This window comes from Bacillus rossius, chromosome 15 (assembly GCF_032445375.1).
Source record: "Bacillus rossius redtenbacheri isolate Brsri chromosome 15, Brsri_v3, whole genome shotgun sequence".
NCBI classification, from domain to species: domain Eukaryota; kingdom Metazoa; phylum Arthropoda; class Insecta; order Phasmatodea; family Bacillidae; genus Bacillus; species Bacillus rossius.
The window spans coordinates 37402476-37421840 of NC_086342.1; the positions used below are offsets into that span (position 1 = coordinate 37402476).

Consider the following 19365-nt stretch of genomic DNA (forward strand, 5'->3'; position numbering starts at 1 on the left):
ATGTTTAAATCGCATAGAATTACGAGCTAATTGAGTAGATTACACGAGTAATTTTAAGAAAATTTGGCCAGGATTTTTAAGGTAAGACATTCAGAATTTTTCATAGGTAATTTATATTTCTGTTGTTTAAATAATAAAATTTCGTATTTTTTTTAAACCTTTGAACTTTTTTTACGAACGTATATGAATTTTTTAATTTTTATAAACATTTTAAATATTGTTTATTGTTAAAATTTAAGTGATATGTATTATGTATTTTAAATAAGAGCATTGCTTGTGAATTAGTTGTAGAAAACAGAAAACAATGATACAAGCTTCATATATATATATATATATATATATATATATATATATATACAGTGTTGTTAAAAGTACTCGGAAAAAGTAATTGGGCTCAATTACAATTACTGTGGTGATAATGTAACTAATTACAAGTAAAAATTACTTTATATAGAAGTAATCAGTAAAATTACAATTACAATTACTTTCCACTACCATTTTAAAACTGACCTAGGATTCATTTTTTTACACCTTGTTACATTAATAAACATACATACATATATGTTTTGTTAAAAAAATGATTTCATGTATTGATTACATTTATTATCTTTAATTAAATGAATAATATTTGAGTACAAACTTGCTTGAATAACATCAAAAGACTTCATACAAGTAGCTACCTGTAATAAAAGTAACACTCTTCAAATTTTGGAATTGACCTTACAAAACAATTGCATTTTAAAGTTCTCATCAGATAGATTCCCTCTCTTGAAGGCAAAAACATCTTTACCAACACTAAAAAGACGCTCAACGGGAGCACTTGACGGTAGCGATGTGTTAAATTTTAAAAATGCAGATTTTAGGATAGGGTAATGTTGGAGACACTGCAAGTCACTATGGATCTTCATTTTTGATCATAGATGATGTGCATACGATCGTAGCACTACAAGCGTAACATTATAAACTTTACTAATACAAAAGTGTACCTATGATCTTCTTGTTCTTAATTGTATTCATTATACGTTCCGAGAATAAAAGTAACGGCAAGTAAATATACAGTATCGATTACCTTAATGTATCGATTACAATTAATGTTATGTATTCCGATTACAAGTACGAATTACATTTTTTAAATGTAATTCGTTACAAGTATAAATTACTTGAAAAGTAATCGTTACAAGTAATCCGATTACTTGTAATTCGTTACTTAACAACACTGTATATATATATATATATATATATATATATATATATATATTGGAATATTAGTAATTAAATCCGTGAGAAAACGTGCTTCAGGGTTTTAACCTCCTTACTCCAAAACGTATTTCACTGTTCTAAACATAAACTCGTTCACGCCAGGCTAAATCCATTTATTCCACCGAGTCTCGCGAGGGATATAGCATAATCCTATTTCACGGATATACTTTCCGAATTACAGCGACTCCCCTTTGGAAGTAGATTGATGCTCTGCAGCCAGCGAATGTCTCGGAAATTAGTTAGCGAATCTTCGTGCTCCGAAGTTACTTACCCGGGAAGCAAGGCATGATTAGTTTATTTCAAACACACTTCATCAACTTGAGAGCCGGTTGATACAATTTTAAGATGAAACCACTCTCTTACAGAAGAAAACTTTACGAGTAAATTAAGAGGATATTAAAGTCTGATTTAACCATAGCCATTAACAGTTTTTTTATAGAAAGAATGTTTCCTTAACCAACGCAACTTTACAAAAATATGCTTTAATTTAAAGGCTAAATTCAGAAAGGAACTACCCATAAAAAATACGCGAATTCGTTTAAAACCCTTTATAATTTTGTGGTTGCCTCAAGCAACTACATAATACTGCTCTGGAAACACCTCCACTTTTTGAGATGAAATTTTACAGAGGAATTGTGGTTACCTCAGATGACCACACCTATAATCATTATTTTCTTTCTTGTTAAGTGCCATAGAGTGAATACTCTAGCTGAAAGAGTTTTGTGTTGGCCACTCTGGTAAAAAATTGTGGCTATTAAAATACTAGCACTGATAGAAATACAAAAATTATTCTTTGTGGTTAGCTGGGATGACCACAATGCTCTATTCGAACCACTGTTTTGTGCTTGATGTAACAAGTTGCTAGGTTTGACTTCAGATGATCAAAAACAGAACATTCATATACTGTGGAAGAATTGGTAAGTACACTTATTAAAAATGTGTTATTTTATTGATGTAGTCATTTATGCCAATGCCAAACATGTTCTTAAAAAATTACAATAATTCATTTTATTGGGCCTTGCAGGCTAACCCCCAGGCTCTTTATAATCCTTTTCTTTTTTGTATGGCTTATCAACACACTTTTGTCATAGTTTGGTGTTAAAAATGTATTCACAGCATGTGCAGGGATAATTTTTAAGGTACTGTACATTAATATTTTTTTGGCAAAGATTATATTGTGAGAATTACTGGAGAGTACAATTCTTGCAGACACACTCTTCATTATTTAAATACATTATAATTTGTACTAAAGTCATTATAAATCGTTTTGTCATAATTTGCAGTTAGAAATTTCATTATGTGAATATAATATGAGTTGTTAATAAACTGGTACATTAATATTATTCAAGGGAAATAGCATCGTTTATGATACTGGTGTCAGAGCTGGAAGGACTGACAGTAGAAGAAATATACCAAAGGTTTGATCTTCTAACTGAAGATCAAGCATTTATATTGGAGTTAAATTGTTGCGAAATGTTTATAATGTTTCATTGTGACAGTACATGGAATATAATTTCTATAATGATGTATTACTTTCAAGAAATATTATATAATTATTTTTGTTGAAGCTTTTGCTATGTTCCTTTTGCTAGTATTATGATGAAATAACATTGTAAAACCTGTCACTGCAAATTATAACTTTTACATTTTTAATTATGTTCACATTATTGAAATAAATAAGAAACATAAAGCAATGATACTAACAGCACTTTTACCAACAATTAACGATGTGGTTACCTGAACCAACCACAAATCTATTACAACATTCGTATTCAACAATTCAAGTCGCCGACAATAAAGGATTGTGGTTGCCTGTGCTAACCACCACTAAATGCTACTTTCCAAAGACTACAAAATGTGAAATTATTTTCAAACTTCAGAATCATATATAATATCATCTAAGGAAATCCACTAACATAATCGACAATCTAAACTAAACAAAAAAAATTCATGATTATTTGGAGTAAAACAAACGTGGTCAACTCAGGTAACCACAAAACCTTTTACGATTAATTTGAAATAAATGTCTGCTTGTTAAAGGGTTAAACGCTATCGAAACCGGGTGTTTCATCAGTTGTCTCCATTTAAATATTTCCAGGCAGTTTTCTAACTCAACACGTTAAATTTATTGATTAGGCCGTCTTTGATGAACATAAAATGGCGCAGACAGCAGCTGGCTGTTCAAACAAACGACTATCGTTATTTTGTTTTTACAAAGACGTAGCACCCAACCGTTCAAATGCCCCAAGGATGCATGCAAGGACGCGAGTGAATCATTCTTTCACGAAATGCCGCACCAGAGATTGTGTAATGATCTATGGTAATACGAGGGTGAGAAAAAAATATCTGACACACTTCAAGATGCACTCTAGAATTAAAATGTCGCTGAAGGAGGTATTAGCAAACAGTAGTTTGTGACATTAAAAATAATATTATTTATAGTTTTTATTATTTTTATACGTGAAATATTTAATGAAGATAATAATGATTGTTTTTTACGTGATAACGTCTTATTAATCGATGAAGGCCGGCTGCACGCACTTTAATATCAAGCAGGATTTTTAAAAGCAGATATGAAAAATTCTTTAATTATTTGTTCAATTACGTCATTTCAAATAAACAATTTATTAACATTGATTTGATTTCAGTTTATTTCTATAACTAATTGTTCGTGAATATATTTAAACAAATTATTTAAATTAAAATTACAAAAACTGTGAATAATATTTGAAAGTTAAAAAGTATGCAATTTTTCATCAATGATTTTTTATGACGCTATCACGTAAAATTATCGTCCGTAAACCGACTTTACCGTCAACCCCCCTTTTTTATACTTTCGGGTTTTACCGAACATCTCGCCGCTAATGACGTCATTTTTTTTTTTTTCAGCGGACAGACAAGTCACGTGTCAGGGGAATTGAGGAAGGAAATTGCGTCCGCCTTTTGCAAGAAACCTCAAATATTTTCCTTGTTTTGTTTCAGGGGAAACGCAAGCCGTAAGCCGAAGGCTGGATGGCCATACCTGTACTGGAACGCGGTCCTTCCTAACGTAAGTACCTACTAACTTCTGCCGTTGTCGTTGTTACTTCAGTTTCGTTTTCTTTTGACGTGATAACGTCTTATAAATCGATGAACGTCGGCTGCACGCACGAAAAATTGTCACGTTCCGCCTGACCCGAACCGGCCAACTGCCGTGCGAGAAAATCTTCTATAATGTAAACAGGTTAAGGCGGGCTTTTCAACTAATTGTTCGTGATTATATTTGAACAAATTATATAAATTAAATTTGCAAAATCTGTAAATAATATTTTAAAATTAAAAAGTATGCAATTTTTCATGAATGATTTCTTATGACGTAATCACGTAAAATTATCGTCCGTAAACCGACTTTACAGACAACGCCCTTTTTTCTCTAATGTTTTGTTTTGTTAGTAGGAATATTTCTCAGAAAAAACAGAAGTGTATACTGGGGGAGGAGGGAGGATGATTACTTAGTAAAACATCTTAGAGACACATAAATTGATAAAATTTAACTTAGAAATAGTCATAAATAACTTAACGTGAACGTATTTGTGTCAGATTTGCTTAAAAAAAGTGCCAGTACTTAAAATAATTACTCTATCGTACATAGTATCGAACCAAAAAATAATTTAGTACAACATTTTACTAATGTTTTTCATCATTTTTATTTATTACAGACAACCAAATTAAAAAAAATCTTAAGTTTAAATATTTATCAACCAGAGTTCGTACTTACTCGGCTCGAAGTAAGAAAATGTTGTGCGTTACTAAAATGTTTCAGGGCTTCAATAATTAAAATAATACAGTTATCAATGGCTGATATGAGTCTTTTATCTAAAATAATAATAAAACTGTTCAAAGTAAGAAGATTTTTACATCGGCTGAAATGGTAAAAAAATCTATTTGAATGGATATTTACATTATTTAAAAATCCAAAATAAAGCTTTTAAAATTTTTGTCTGTCTCTTTGTCCGTTTGCACGTTTGTTTATTTGTTTGTTCCAGCATTAATAGAAAAATACTTGATGGATTTTGATAAAAAGATTTTTTATAAAAAAGGTCTTTGGCTAACATAAGAACTATGTTGTACATTATTGGAAAATTCCACCCCTAAGTGAATGAAAAAAGGCTAAGTATCGTTTTAAGATAGGCCTAGTTATTTATGTCTCCGAAACTCACCAAGGATAAAAATTATATTAGGTAACAACAATAAACAATCAAAAACCTATCAATATAAATTTTATTATTTGTCGAAATTAAATTCATAAGGGGGTGAGAAAGGGATACATATATTTCTAAAGTTAAAAATTATATCTCCGAATTAGATTAAGCACAGTAAAATATATATGTGACTGAAATAATACACAGAAGGGTTTTTCTGTCCCACTTTGGGATATAAAAATATGTATAAAGTACAGTGTGAAAATAAGAATAATAATTAATTTTTACTGTTGTGTTCTAGTTGTTACTATAATTATGAAAAGTGATAACAATATAATAATATTACTGAAACACATTATATATTAAACACATCTATTTGGTTACAGTGAGATGTTAAGTATAATAAAAATATTCCATTTAAAAAAAAAAAAAAAATTTAATTTAAATTGTTTTGTTGTAAAGTACATAAAATATTGAAATTATTCTCTACTCCTACGTATCTGGATACTATTATAGGAGTTACAAAGGGCACAGAACATAATTAAGAGTCTTTTCCAAATAAATTCAATATCATTTATCCAAACGCACACCCTTTACAATGAATACGATATTGCACGTGGCAATACAAAACTATCACAAAAAAAAGTATTTAAGTTTAATAGGGTTAGAAATATCCGACTAACTGAGGTCTAGAATGTCCTGACTTTATTTATGTTGAGAATTGTATTGAAATAATTTAATTTTATTATTGCTGAACGCAACATTCTTAGGCAATCCTAGCCTACAACTATACTTAACTGCCAATGCAATCAAAGTTCAAATAGTTGGCGTCAATTATATTCACCACAATACAAGCATTGACAATGTTCAATATAAAACTTAATGTGTTATTTCTTAATTCATCCAAAATACACTATTGTCTTAACAAAATTACTTAGTCATATCATGTAGAAGCCATCATCAATATGTGCGACGGATGTATTACAATTTGTAAATAATACACCGATTATTATTTTCACCAAACTTCTACATGCTTGCGTCATGATGGTGGTTTTCACTTTCTTTAAGAATTCTAATTTTAAGCTAGTATCAAATTTACATTGTTGTAATAATACATGTACCAAATTCTCCTAGAGCGATCTAAACAAATGAAAAGTAATATATTTCCGCGTAGGCATAGAGTCAGTCGTGTCATATACTACCTATAACATAAAAATAATTATACATATATGTTATTATTAAAATAAATAAAACAGTTAATAATAGACAGCTATGTCGTTTCGGTAGAGTACCAGTCATGAAAATACAAAAATTACCAAACACAATTTTACCATTTTGCGAAATTCTAATCTTAAAAAGGGTAAAGGTGGTAGGTTTTTATTATAAAAGAAAAACGAACATTTCAGATTCCACTAGAACTAGAATTGATAAAATTAGAAAAAAAACAACCTTCATTTAGAGTTAGGCAATGCAAATTTTTATCAATTACTTAAATTCTTCTTTTAATGGGGTAAAAAGGGGCTAAATTTTATTTATTTAAAAATTTTTACAACTGAAACTATTTAAGTAAGACGTAACAAATTTGATAACAATAACAAATATAATAAAACTCATTTTTGTTTTACAATTCTGAGAGATTCCGACTCTAAATGGTGTCAAAAATATAAGATTAATTTAAAAAAAATAAATCCAAAATATAATAAAACTAAGGAAGTATTTTGTTTTATCATAAAAATTATATATAGTAGTATATAATAGGGCATGCGGGGACAGGGTTCAGGCTGTGGTGTCTGTGGTGTTTTCCGCCATATTGGATTGTGACGTCACGGCGGCCATCTTGGATGGTTGTGACCTTGACCTTTGACCTTGACCTTGACATTTGACCATCAAAATGTGTCAAAATCGTCCAAAATTGGGCAAAATTTGCCCAAAATTCCTCAAAAATCGCCAAAATTTCAATTTCTGTGAAAAAAAATTCCGCCAAAAAATCTCAAAAAATTCCACAATTCAAAAATTCCCGTTTTCTAGAGAAAAATTCCCGTTTCGAGGGAAAATTTCCCGTTTTTAGTCCTTAAAAATCCCAGCGGCTAGAAATGTCCATATGTAGGCTTAAGCATCCATGTCTACAGCCTACGATAAGCCTCTGACGTCATCATGGATTATGACGTCACCGTTGCAATTTCCGTTACGGCCGCCATCTTTAACTTTTTTATTTATTATCCGATTTTAATGAAATTTTTTTTAAAATTATAAAAATATTCATTTAATAAAATTTCAATAAATTTTTTTTAAAAATCATACATTAACGACACGAAGCTCGGAGTCCTCGGTTCAAACCCGACGAGTGCAAAAAAAATAAAAATGGCGACCGATCCTCCCCCCCGCGGTGGCTGCAGGCATACTGACTCCCACCACTTTTTTTTAAAGCATATATATCGTCAGGTAGTATGACGACATGTCCGCCATCTTGTCCTCGTCTGCTGGAAGCCATCATCAGTGTATCGTCGGCGAGAGTGCGCTGACGCCATGTTAGTTTAATTCTTATCCGCTAGAGTGCAGTAATCATTTATTATTGCTGTGACACCCGACGGACAGCCTAAGTTTCACCCCCATAGATCGACATGCACGAACAGTTCCGAAGTACGTCGCTCGATCGGGTAACTTCGGTAGTAGAAAAGCGCGGGCTATAGCTACAGCTTTTGAACGTGAACAATGATATCGTTTTTTGATCTAGCAAGAGATAAATTGCAAAATTGTACCAAAAGTGATAAATATAACACTATTATGGGATATGTAGACAGTGAAATCGGTTATAACAATTTCTTTGATGCCTTAAAAAGTGCAGGTTACTCGTTCTCAGTCAGAAGTAGTGCAGCACAGGAGCAATTCAAAATATTCGATTCAATTTTCTGTAGAAGACGAAGCAAGCAACATTAAAATGTTTATCTTGCTTGCTTCAAATCCTCAACCCTTATATCTGTCAATGAAGGAAATTAATTTAGCTTTCAGCTTGGTGACCTCTAGATCATTACAAAAAAATGAAGGGCTATAAAATGCTAATGATATGACAGAATGGGTGGGTGAAGTAATGTAAGAACTCTGAGAAAACCAACTAACCACTGCAATGTTTGCTATGTTCCGCACTATCCAAAGATCCATTAATGACCCTGCTGAGAATCAAACCCAGAGACCTAATGTTTGCCTCTAATGACCACATTTATAAGACCACAAACCTAATGCTTATTACCTTTTCCACCATTAATTTAATTACCTTACCTTTAGAGATCGTGAGCAGCAGATAATGACCAGTGTACTGAATGAAGCCTTTGAGATTAAGGGCTTCTTATGTGTAGGAATGTTTGCAATTTTTGAAACAGCCCTTTTCGGAATTTTATTATTCTACTACTGTTAAAAGTCTCTTCTCTACAAATTTGCTTTGTTCTCTGTTACTAATTATTATTAATGTAGGGCATCCTCCATCCATTGCATACCTTTATTGAACATAATAACATATTATATTTTATTATATTTTTATTCTCCTCGCTGGTTCTGTATGTTCAACTACAGCTGATTCAGTTGTGTCTTTATATTTTTAATTATTTATTTGTTTATTTATTTCCATTGTTTTCCATGGCAAACAATACAAAACTTCAATGCCGTTATTCCAAAAATTGGAAGTAAATCATATTTTGAAGGTTTGCTATCTAACAAATCATTAGGTATTTAAAAATTTATTGTAATTTTTAAATTCAAGAAAAGTTTTCTGATGTATGTTCTGAGAAAAAGAAACATTTATGGAAGCTTACTGTAACACCAAAAATGAAGTATGATGTTACTGATATCATTTGTGTTTGATATAATTAATTATTAGTGTTAAAAGTGCATTTGCAGTGCTAATTTCTGATCCCGTTCACATACAGGCATAAGTGTGATAATTAAAATGAAGTATGACGATTTAAGAGTTAAATGTTATGTTTAATCTCTTTCCCTAACTGTTTGATGAATATTTTAAGTGCAAATGTGCAGTTTGTAGTTCTTATGTTAGATCTAATTCATATTATACAGGCTAACGTGCATTGTTTTATGAAGAATAGTGTTGTAACAAACTGTCAGATTAAATTGTTTTGTTCCAAAATAGAGCAATGCTCTTTGGAACATTGCAGAAAATAAAATTTTAAGAATTACAAAGTCTAGCACAAATACCGTATTGGTCCGAATATAAGGCGACCATTTTTACATAAACGAGAGATGCAAAAATTGGAAGTCGCCTTATTTTCGCACCCAAGACGTCAGAACCGCAAACATTAGTTCCAAGCTGAAAGCTACAGTAGAAACATTGTTAAACAAAACGTTCACGATTTTTTATATTAACTAAAACTTTGTTACCTCACACGGTAAAAACAATAAATCCACCTAATATTGCAGTAATTTACAATTGTTTGAAGTTGAAAATTAAAATATTTGTTCTTGAGTAAAAACGTGAATGTTGAAGCATCTCAAAATGGCAACCTTTTATTTCACAATTCATATTTGTACTTTGTGTACAATCGCGTGTTAACATTTACGGTAATTTATCTTCAGATTTTTAACTGAAATATTTGTACTAAAATATCACAGTTATTTTCAGAACGATTGTTTACGTTTACAAACATTTCGGATGTAATGTATGGAAATTCACGGCTGCCAACTGTCTTTCCACAATATTTCTTTGTTGTAAAACGAACATTGCCGAACACGCTCGAAGACGCCATATTAACAGGAATTTGGTACGTTGCTTCAAAAGCTATTTTAATAATCCACTCTTTATTTATGTAAAAACCTTTCATAATTATAATAGATTATTCTTTCAAATTCATAGAACAGACTCTCTCTGTCAGAGAGTAATATGGACAAATATACGCGGTCACGTAACCGAAGTTATTCATGGCCGTATGCTTCATCATGTCAGCTAGCCACTTGTTTTGTTCCGGCAAGATGCATTATTTGTTTGCTTTTTTTACGTTAAACACACTACTAAATAGTAATACACCTTGTTCTGTGGTAATACGTAGCTTAAGTCAAACGGAAAGTTAAATGCTGTATTTTAAGAGTGATTAATAGCCATTGTAAAAATTTTAAATTCGTAGATACAGTAAACTGTGAAAAATCAACAATCACACATCGGTGGAACGGCGGGGAACGAGCTCTAGACAAATAAACAGCTCTGAAGATGACAATTATGCAGCTTCATTAGAGTAAACACGAAAAAATTTCTAGTGTAATATTTAAAAGTGTAAATATTTTCTAATTGTTTTCTTTTGACTTTTAGGGTAGGCCATTCAAACTTATTTTAAATAAGTAAAGTGATAAATATAAATTAATTGTTATACATAAATGCAAAAACGATTTATCAACACAAAATGTATGTCTAATGAATTTTCACATTAATTTCTACCAAAAATTATTTTTACATTTGTTTGGCCTCCTGAAACTGCAGGTCGCCTTATATTCGGGGTCGCCTTATATTCGGGCCAATACGGTATTAATGTAAATCAGCTCCAAGACTTAAGTTGTAAATGTGAAATTAGGCCTATGTGATTACAATCTTATGGCATTAAAGGTCTAGTAAGCCTACCTACATTTGTATTTTAAATAATCCAAGTTCATAAACATTTAAAGAAATTGCTGCAAATATTTCAGTTCAATGAACTGATTCAAATAAAAAATTATAGGTTGAAAGATAATCTAGTAATGAAGACAATAGTATTATTAATTAAAATCTTGTCTGTAATCTCAGAAGTCAGAGAAGTTGAACCTTCATGCAAAACCCAGAGCTGGTAGGCAATAATTTTTTTAATTTATTAATCATTTTCGGATTTTTTTTTTTATCAAAGATTGATTAATTTACATTGATTGATACCAAACATATACAAGAACTTCAGAATACAGATTTTCCTTCATATTGAAATATTGTTATTTAAAAAAAATTATTTTCTTTTATTGATAATACACTTATTGGAATTGGCTCTAGAATATAATAGTGAATACGTAATCTGTACTTGTCTATGATTTGTTTGTTTTTTATGTAAGTGTATATAGTAGTGTTTTTTTTTAAATGGTTGTTGGCTAGTGTTATGTATGTATGTGCACTATATGCAAATGGTAGTTCTGATAGTATATGTTCATAATAACTAATATACTGATATCAGACTAGCTCAAAATTGGTCTGTATTGTACATATATGAATACTTTATAAGATATGTATTGAAATATTATTTGAGTTAAGGAAAATTGTTACTGTAGAGTGTAGATGTTTGATTGATTATTGAAAAAAAAATTCCTTCTGACAACCATTAATAATTTTTACTGCTTTTTATTAATCTTCATAAAAATTCACAAGTCACCATGGTTACCATCTTCCAGCCACAAAACAAATATTATCAGTGATTTTAAAATACATCAATAAATATTATCAGTGATTTTAAAATACATCAATAAATATTATCAGTGATTTAAAAATACATCAAATAAACTCTCTCGCTGCATTCACGAAATCATTGCTTATTTACATTGGCCAGCCAAAGAGTAGATAAAAAAAAGCTGTTCTCCACAAGCCTGAAACAAAAAAGAAATCAAAGTTAAATGATATATATTGTACTAAAGAGAAATGAAACTGATAAATAAATGTATCAAAGAAAAAAGTTATGCATACCAGAATGATAAATTAATTTCAAAACCATTTTAGTTAGAAATTTGATACATTAAATATTTTGGTAAATTCTCATTTATGTACTACAATTAACATTTTTCTTTGTCCTTTCAAATAGATATTTTTTCCAAATACTTTTTGACAAAAACTCATTTATGTGAAAAAAAATTATATGAAAAACATAATTCTATTGCTCTTGTGCCCATTATTGCAGAAAAACTAGGTATTTAACAATCCAAGTAACTACACAATTTTAGAAGTTTGTTTCTCAGGGCCTCAAGTGATGTAATTGCTTGTTATTAGCTTAAGCAAATCTAGGCTTTAACTCAAGCAAAATGTTTACAAGTTGAATTAATTTCACGTAATGCATGTCACATAAGCAGTTAATTTTTTTTTTTTTTTTTAAGTATCTAACCAAAGTCTTCGGGGAGAGTATTAGTAGGTAGGTTACCAAAATTTGTAAGATTCTATATATATCCTATATGTTCATATTTTAGTCGTATCAACAAAATGCCTACACAAGAATAGATGTCAGCATGTTATTTTGCAGCAGTCGATGGCATTACTTCATAATACAGTTGTGAAATCACTACAAAATGTGTCGGATGTATATTGCAATGATTTACAATTATTATCGGTAATCGCATAACTGCAGAGTTCAGAGGGTGTTAGAAAATTAAAATATACCACACATTGTTCTTTTTTTGTTTCTAATAATATTAGTTTATATTCCTACAAAGATGGATTCAGAAATTTCCTAGAGTAACAACTTTTCCACACAAACCAAATTTGATAAATAGTAATTCTTAGTACTATGTACTTCGCCAAATAAATTATTTTTAAAGTCTAGGTAAACTTACCTAAAGAATAATTGCTTACACCATTTTACAGTAGTTATGAAGAAGTTACCTTTCCCTAACCATTTTCATGATTTAACAGCACTTATGTAACTAACCTAACCAAGTATTGCAACTGTGAACTACAGTATAACCCTGTAATTGTTTTCAAGTGAGCATGCGGAAAAAAACATAAGCAGTCGATGGAAATTTAGCCATTCCAGTGTTTTAACGTTTTACCAATGGATTCATTAAGAAAATATAAAGTTAAAAACCATTGATCAGTACCCTTGATGCTTGAATTTGCTTAACCAATCCAACAATTATACAACTTCGTTGTGCATCAATAAAGTAAATCAATCATCAATACAGTAAACGTCTTCGATTATACTGCGCTAATTCCCAAATATATTTTTAAAAAATTGAAATAAATTGTTTAACAGTAGTTTAATGTTAAAGTAGGTAAGTATAAACAATACAAAATTTGTAAAATCATGTGAATGGTTGGTTAGCTAAATTTAAAAAAAGTAATTTTCTTTTGTTGCTGCTTATCCATAAATTAAATTATAAAATTTTGAAAATACCGTTTCAGACACTAAAAACCTTCCTCTATTAAAACTGTAAACAGCTTTTCTTAATTCCTACTGGTTTTCAAGAAATCACATTTTGCAGGTCACGCTAGATACCTTATGCAGTGAAGCAGCTGTTACCATTTTCCCCTCTAATTGCATAGCAGATCCTGTGGTTTTCCATATATATAAGAATGTATATATTTTTTATTTGAATATTATAACCTAATGAAACGTAAATAATAGTTTTAAAAAAAGTTACGAGTCTCTAATGTGTATCCAAACCAAAACGCCAACCCTTGACAGGGATTTTTTATAGCAGTATGGAGGCGCAAAGCGCAGATTAGTTACCTGCAATAGCACGTAACCTGACGTATAAAAGGAATCATTTGTTACAAAATGAAAATTTATTTTATATGTCAGGTTATGTGTTGTCTCACGTAAAAAATCAGAATTTTGCACCTATAAACTGCTAAAAAATATCGCTCTCAAGGACTGATGCTTTGGGTTTGGAATGCACAATAAGGAGTCACATAACTTTTTTAATGTGTTAATTTACGTTACTGCATTGCAATATCCAAATAAAAAATAGACAATTTGTGTATGAAAAACAACAAGATCTGCAACTCAATTAAAGAACAACATGGTGACAGGCCCTTTACTGCACAGGTAATGTAATGTAACCTATAAACAGTGATTTCTCAAAAACCAGTCTGAATTTAGAAAAAACTTTTTTCAGAGTAAATACAGGTACATATTTAAAGTTAAAAAAAAAAGTGTCCAAAGTTTATTTTGCATACAAAAAGCAGCAACGTGAGATAATAACCTAAAAAATCACTGTAAAATGTATATTGGTTGGTTAGATTAGGTTAGTAACATCCAACCGTTCAATTGATTTTACAGAATTTTTAATTGGTGCTATCCCAAGCTAACCAAATGTAAATTCCACTGTACTTAGAATCACTGTACGTATAATGTTACTAACCTAACAAATTTCACTGTATTTTTAATCCAGCTAACCCAAGGGCAGTATCTCAATATTACAGATTTGTAATAAATAATCCTAACCTATCCACATGTTAAACTACTTGCAGTATCAAACAACCCTCATAGAGAATAATAATTTTAAACATGTCAGGAAGTAAAAAACACTTTAGGAATTTATAATTTTTCCTGCAATACCCCAAATTATATTAAGTGCACTCACCTCAATGTAATTCAGCTCTGGTAACAATTATTTTAAAATATTTTTACTTAAATGCGGTTAACTGCTACACACCACCAGAAAACATTTCTTATGATTTTATACGTTGTGCGCTCATGAACATAAGATGAAATCTCCACACGCTACCTAAAATTTAAAAAGATAAGCCTATAGTGTACAAAAATTTATATAAGAAATGATTACTTGGCAAGAATAACACAAGCAATGTTAACTTGTAAACGGACAAAACTAATCTCCTAACAAATCAAACAGAAATAGCTCAATAACTTACCTGAAAATCTCATAATTAGTAACATATTTGTGTACATGTGTTTTACTCTTAAAAAAATATAAAATAACATTAGTCAACAATTTTTTGATCAATATTGCAATGTTTGTTTTTAACGTACAGATAAAAAAAAATAAATAAATAAATAAAACCGAACATGTACGAACCAGCCCGAAGGGCATGTCGATCTATGGGGGTGAAACTTAGGCTGTCCGACACCCGACATCTTGTCATTTGGCCGCCATCTTGAAAATCCGTAATTATTTAGCTAGAAATTCGGGAAAAATTCCAAAATTCATTAAATAAATTTGTAATCTATATATACTGATTGATTAGGTCGACTAAGGTCCTTGGTACGATCTAGGACGATGCAAAAAAAAGGAAATATAACATCAATTTAACATAATAGTAACAGGTTCGAAAATAAAAACACTGCAAGTTCTTTTACAAACATAATATTTATTACATAAATTCTATTTTACTACAGGATCACCTGCGAAGGTTAGCAATCTTACAAACATTTAGGTCCGCATAGGCGTGAAATGACTAATTCTTAGCTCCAATCGGTTTATACAAGACAGAGTCCAGCCAGATCCTTTACAGACATAGTCCTCCTCTTCTTGACAGAGTTTCTGGATACCTTGTTTAACAGTTTGCTTGATATCGTTAGAACTGTAAATTACTGCAGCCGATGTCTTGAATGCACACTTATTCACTTTGTCATCGAACGGATAAGGCTTTCCATATATACAGTCCAACCACAAGTTATATTTCAAAGGTCCGTTTGTTGCTACGTCATCAGTAAGCTGATTGATTATGTCCTGTCTGATATCATCAAGAAAATTACAAATGTCCTTTGACTCACTTAACGTACTTGGATAATAGTAGTCTTTCAATGTTCCACGAAATGCAGACTGCGCCAAGTAGAAGCCATTATCGTTCACTTGTAATGCTCCGATCACAGTCTTATGTTTATTTTCATGTTCAGATGCCACAGCAATCGGTTGCTGCACATCAGTTTTTTTACTTGTACGCTCACGAGTCACCAATCTAAACTCAGGAGTCGTAATTGCTGCAGGTAGTTCAGCAGTAGGCGCACTGACTTCACCTTTACAGTTTATCGAATGTTGGCGCAAATTATCAATTCGAGTAAACCATTTATGACACTCGTCACAGCGAAACTTCATGCGAGAAGGATTCTTCGTACATTTACTCCTCTCATGTCTCCGTACATCATGTGCAAATGCAAACGTCATGTCGCAGTAGCCACAAGGATGCCTAGTTGAAGACAAACCCGAACCAGAATTCGCTGTTACTGCAACTGAATCATTTCCAGGCATACTCTTATGCACATCAATGCATCGTTGTTGTATAGAAACCTTTACTTTCTGCCGCACTGCAGGTCCTTTACATGTCTCCAAGTGATGCTTCAAATTAGCATTTCTTGTAAATTGCTTGCGACACTTAATACAACCAAACATTTTACGATAAGGGTTCTTGGCACATTCTCTCTTCTCGTGTCGACGAGCATTGCTGATGTTTGAGAAAATCTTGTCACAGTAACGACATCGATGTTCGTTAGTTGACGATTCGCCATCCATTGAAGTCTCCATCGAGGACGAAACAGCGTTCGTCGAGGTTTCCTGTACAGTCAGCACTACCGGCATTAAAGTCTCTTCTGCTGGTGGTATCACATCTGTTGAAATCCCCTCCAATGTTGACGTCATCGTTACCAACGGGATCTGCTCCTTCTCCATCGTAGCTGTCGATAAGGTTCCCGTAGTCGATGGTACAACCTCCGAGTTCAACGTTAAAGACGGTAAAGATGTCATCGAGTTCGCAAGAACAGGTAATTATGCGATTTATGCACCAGATTAAACAATCTAGGTGATCCTTACACCGCCGTCGTCAGAAACAAACTGAGCGTCCTGCTGTCTAGGACGCGCTTATATACATGCGCCGGATGGAATAATACGCTAGTCAAATCAAGAACAATTTATTATAATACTAGAGTCAAAACAACATTAAAAAAATAGAAGCACCATCAAAAAAAAAGGAAGCACACTTGGAAGCACCGACAACGAAAAGGCAGCACATTTGGAAGCACCGACAACGAAAAAGGCAGCACCATCATCGAAAAGGCCGCACATTCGTCATTGGCTCCAATATTCATTGGCTCCAATATTCATTGGTTCCATCAGTCTATTGATTCTATCAGTCTAGTGACTCCAACAGTCATTGACACCAACGGCCTTTTTCTTCATCAGCTCCAATGATATTTGGCTAGAATGCTACGAGTCTAAGAGACCATGAGACTACAATTCTACGAGTGTACAAGACTCCTCCAACTACCTTCAAGTGTATAAAGCTCCAAATGCTCCAACAGCTCCAACACGCAATGTACGCGCAATACATGCAATTTACACGCAATAAATGTAATGATTACACAGTACACACACACAGGAAACGGAATGTACACACAGTACACACAGGAAACGGAACGTACACACAGTACACACAGGAAACGGAACGTACACACAGTACACACAGGAAATGGAACGTACACACAGTACACACACAGGGAACGGAACGTACACACAGTACACACAGGAAACGGAACGTACACACAGTACACACAGGGAACGGAACGTACACACAGTACACACAGGGAACGGAACGTACACACAGTACACACAGGAAACGGAACGTACACACAGTACACACAGGAAACGGAACGTACACTCAGTACACACAGGAAACGGAACGAACACGTAATATTCACGCAATTGACACACAGTACACGCAGAGTACACACAATTTACGCAAAGTACACCCAATGTACGCAATGTACGCAATATATATGTAATGTACACACAATGACTACGCTTCGTTCGCGCAGGACAAGCATTTAATGAAAACGAAGCACGTTTGGACGGAAATTCTATAAAACGAAAGCTCATTTAACGAAAAGGAGGCGCATTCTCTCGTTCATTCAACTTGGTAGGATACGATCTTCAATGATAAGTTAGGATATAATCTCTCCTACAGTCTATGAATCCAACAGTTTATATTTCCATTAGCCATCGACTCCAACAGTCATTGACTCCAACAGTCATTGGCTCCAACAGTCATTGCCTCCAACAGACATTGTCTCCAACGGCCTTTTGGTTCATCAGCTCCAATGATATTTGGTTAGAATGCTACGACTCTAAGAGACTATGAGACTACAATTCTACGAGTGTACAAGACTCCTCCAACTACCTTCAAGCGTACAAAGCTCCAACTACTTCAGCAGCATTATGTTATAATAGTACAAGGCTACTTGACTACGAAGCTACAAGTCTACATGGCTCCAATTGCGGCATCTGTCTTCGTCTGAATTTTCTCTTTGACTCCAACTCCGCCCGCTAGCATCTCTTCGATCTGCACCTCGATTATGTTATAATAGTACAAGGCTACTTGACTACGAAGCTACAAGTCTACATGGCTCCAATTACGACATCTGTCTTCGGCTGAATTTTCTCTTTGGCTCCAACTGCTACAGCAGCATTATGTTATAATAGTACAAGGCTACTTGACTACGAAGCTACACATCTACAAGGCTCCAATTATCACATCTGTCTTCGTCAGCATTTTCTCTTTTGCTCCCACTGCTCCAACAGCATTATGTTATATGATTCCATGGATACTTTGTTACATAGCTACAGGTCTACGAGGTTCCAATGCATCATGTTTACGAAGCTTCCAGAACACAGGGTTACGAGACTGCGAGGCTACAGGACTACGAAGCTTCCAGGACACGAGGCTACATGGCTACGAGACTACATGACTCTAACTGATTACAATAGCACCACTCAGTGGTGAGAGTTAGGTTATCTCATGCAAAAGTACTTTATGCATGTAGTTCTGCTTTTCAACAACAGATGTCGCCACATGTTGCTTGCAGGTAAATAATATTTAGTTCTTTTATGCGGGATGCGGGATGCTCACTAACGATCGCAAAAGAAGGATGGCTTCGCTAGACTCCAAGGAAAAGGAAGTTCGTCTTACATGTTGGTGCTCCACAGATGTCTCATGGCGTAATATTAATTTGTCTGAGTAATGATATTTGTCAATTCCACCTGATAAAAATATTGCAAGTTTTGATTTAGTAGCAGAAATTATCGAATTAAATGTAACTCCAATTAAAATGACATGTCTCAATAGACAAAAAAAAATCCATGCAGAGAGTGGTTCCTCAGAATAGTCAGAAACACTTGAAGAAACCACAGGAATGATTGCAAGAACACGGGAAAAACCATCAAATTATTGACATTAATAATAAGGAGCACACGGAGA

At 32.7% G+C, this 19365-nt stretch overlaps 2 long non-coding RNA genes across 2 annotated transcripts in view; one reads left to right on the plus strand and one right to left on the minus strand.

Annotated features, from left to right (window-relative positions):
• The window catches only part of LOC134539376 (uncharacterized), a 1030613-nt gene that overhangs the window by 322213 nt on the left and 689035 nt on the right, over nt 1-19365 (plus strand). The window contains exon 2 of the long non-coding RNA XR_010076303.1: nt 4243-4309. This is a non-coding gene — a long non-coding RNA (uncharacterized LOC134539376). The remainder of the gene's footprint in view (nt 1-4242; nt 4310-19365) is intronic.
• LOC134539315 (uncharacterized) lies at nt 11523-15235 on the minus strand. The gene is made up of 2 exons (XR_010076289.1): nt 15031-15235; nt 11523-14885 (listed from the first exon to the last, which is right to left on the minus strand). It is a non-coding gene; the product is annotated as an uncharacterized LOC134539315 (long non-coding RNA).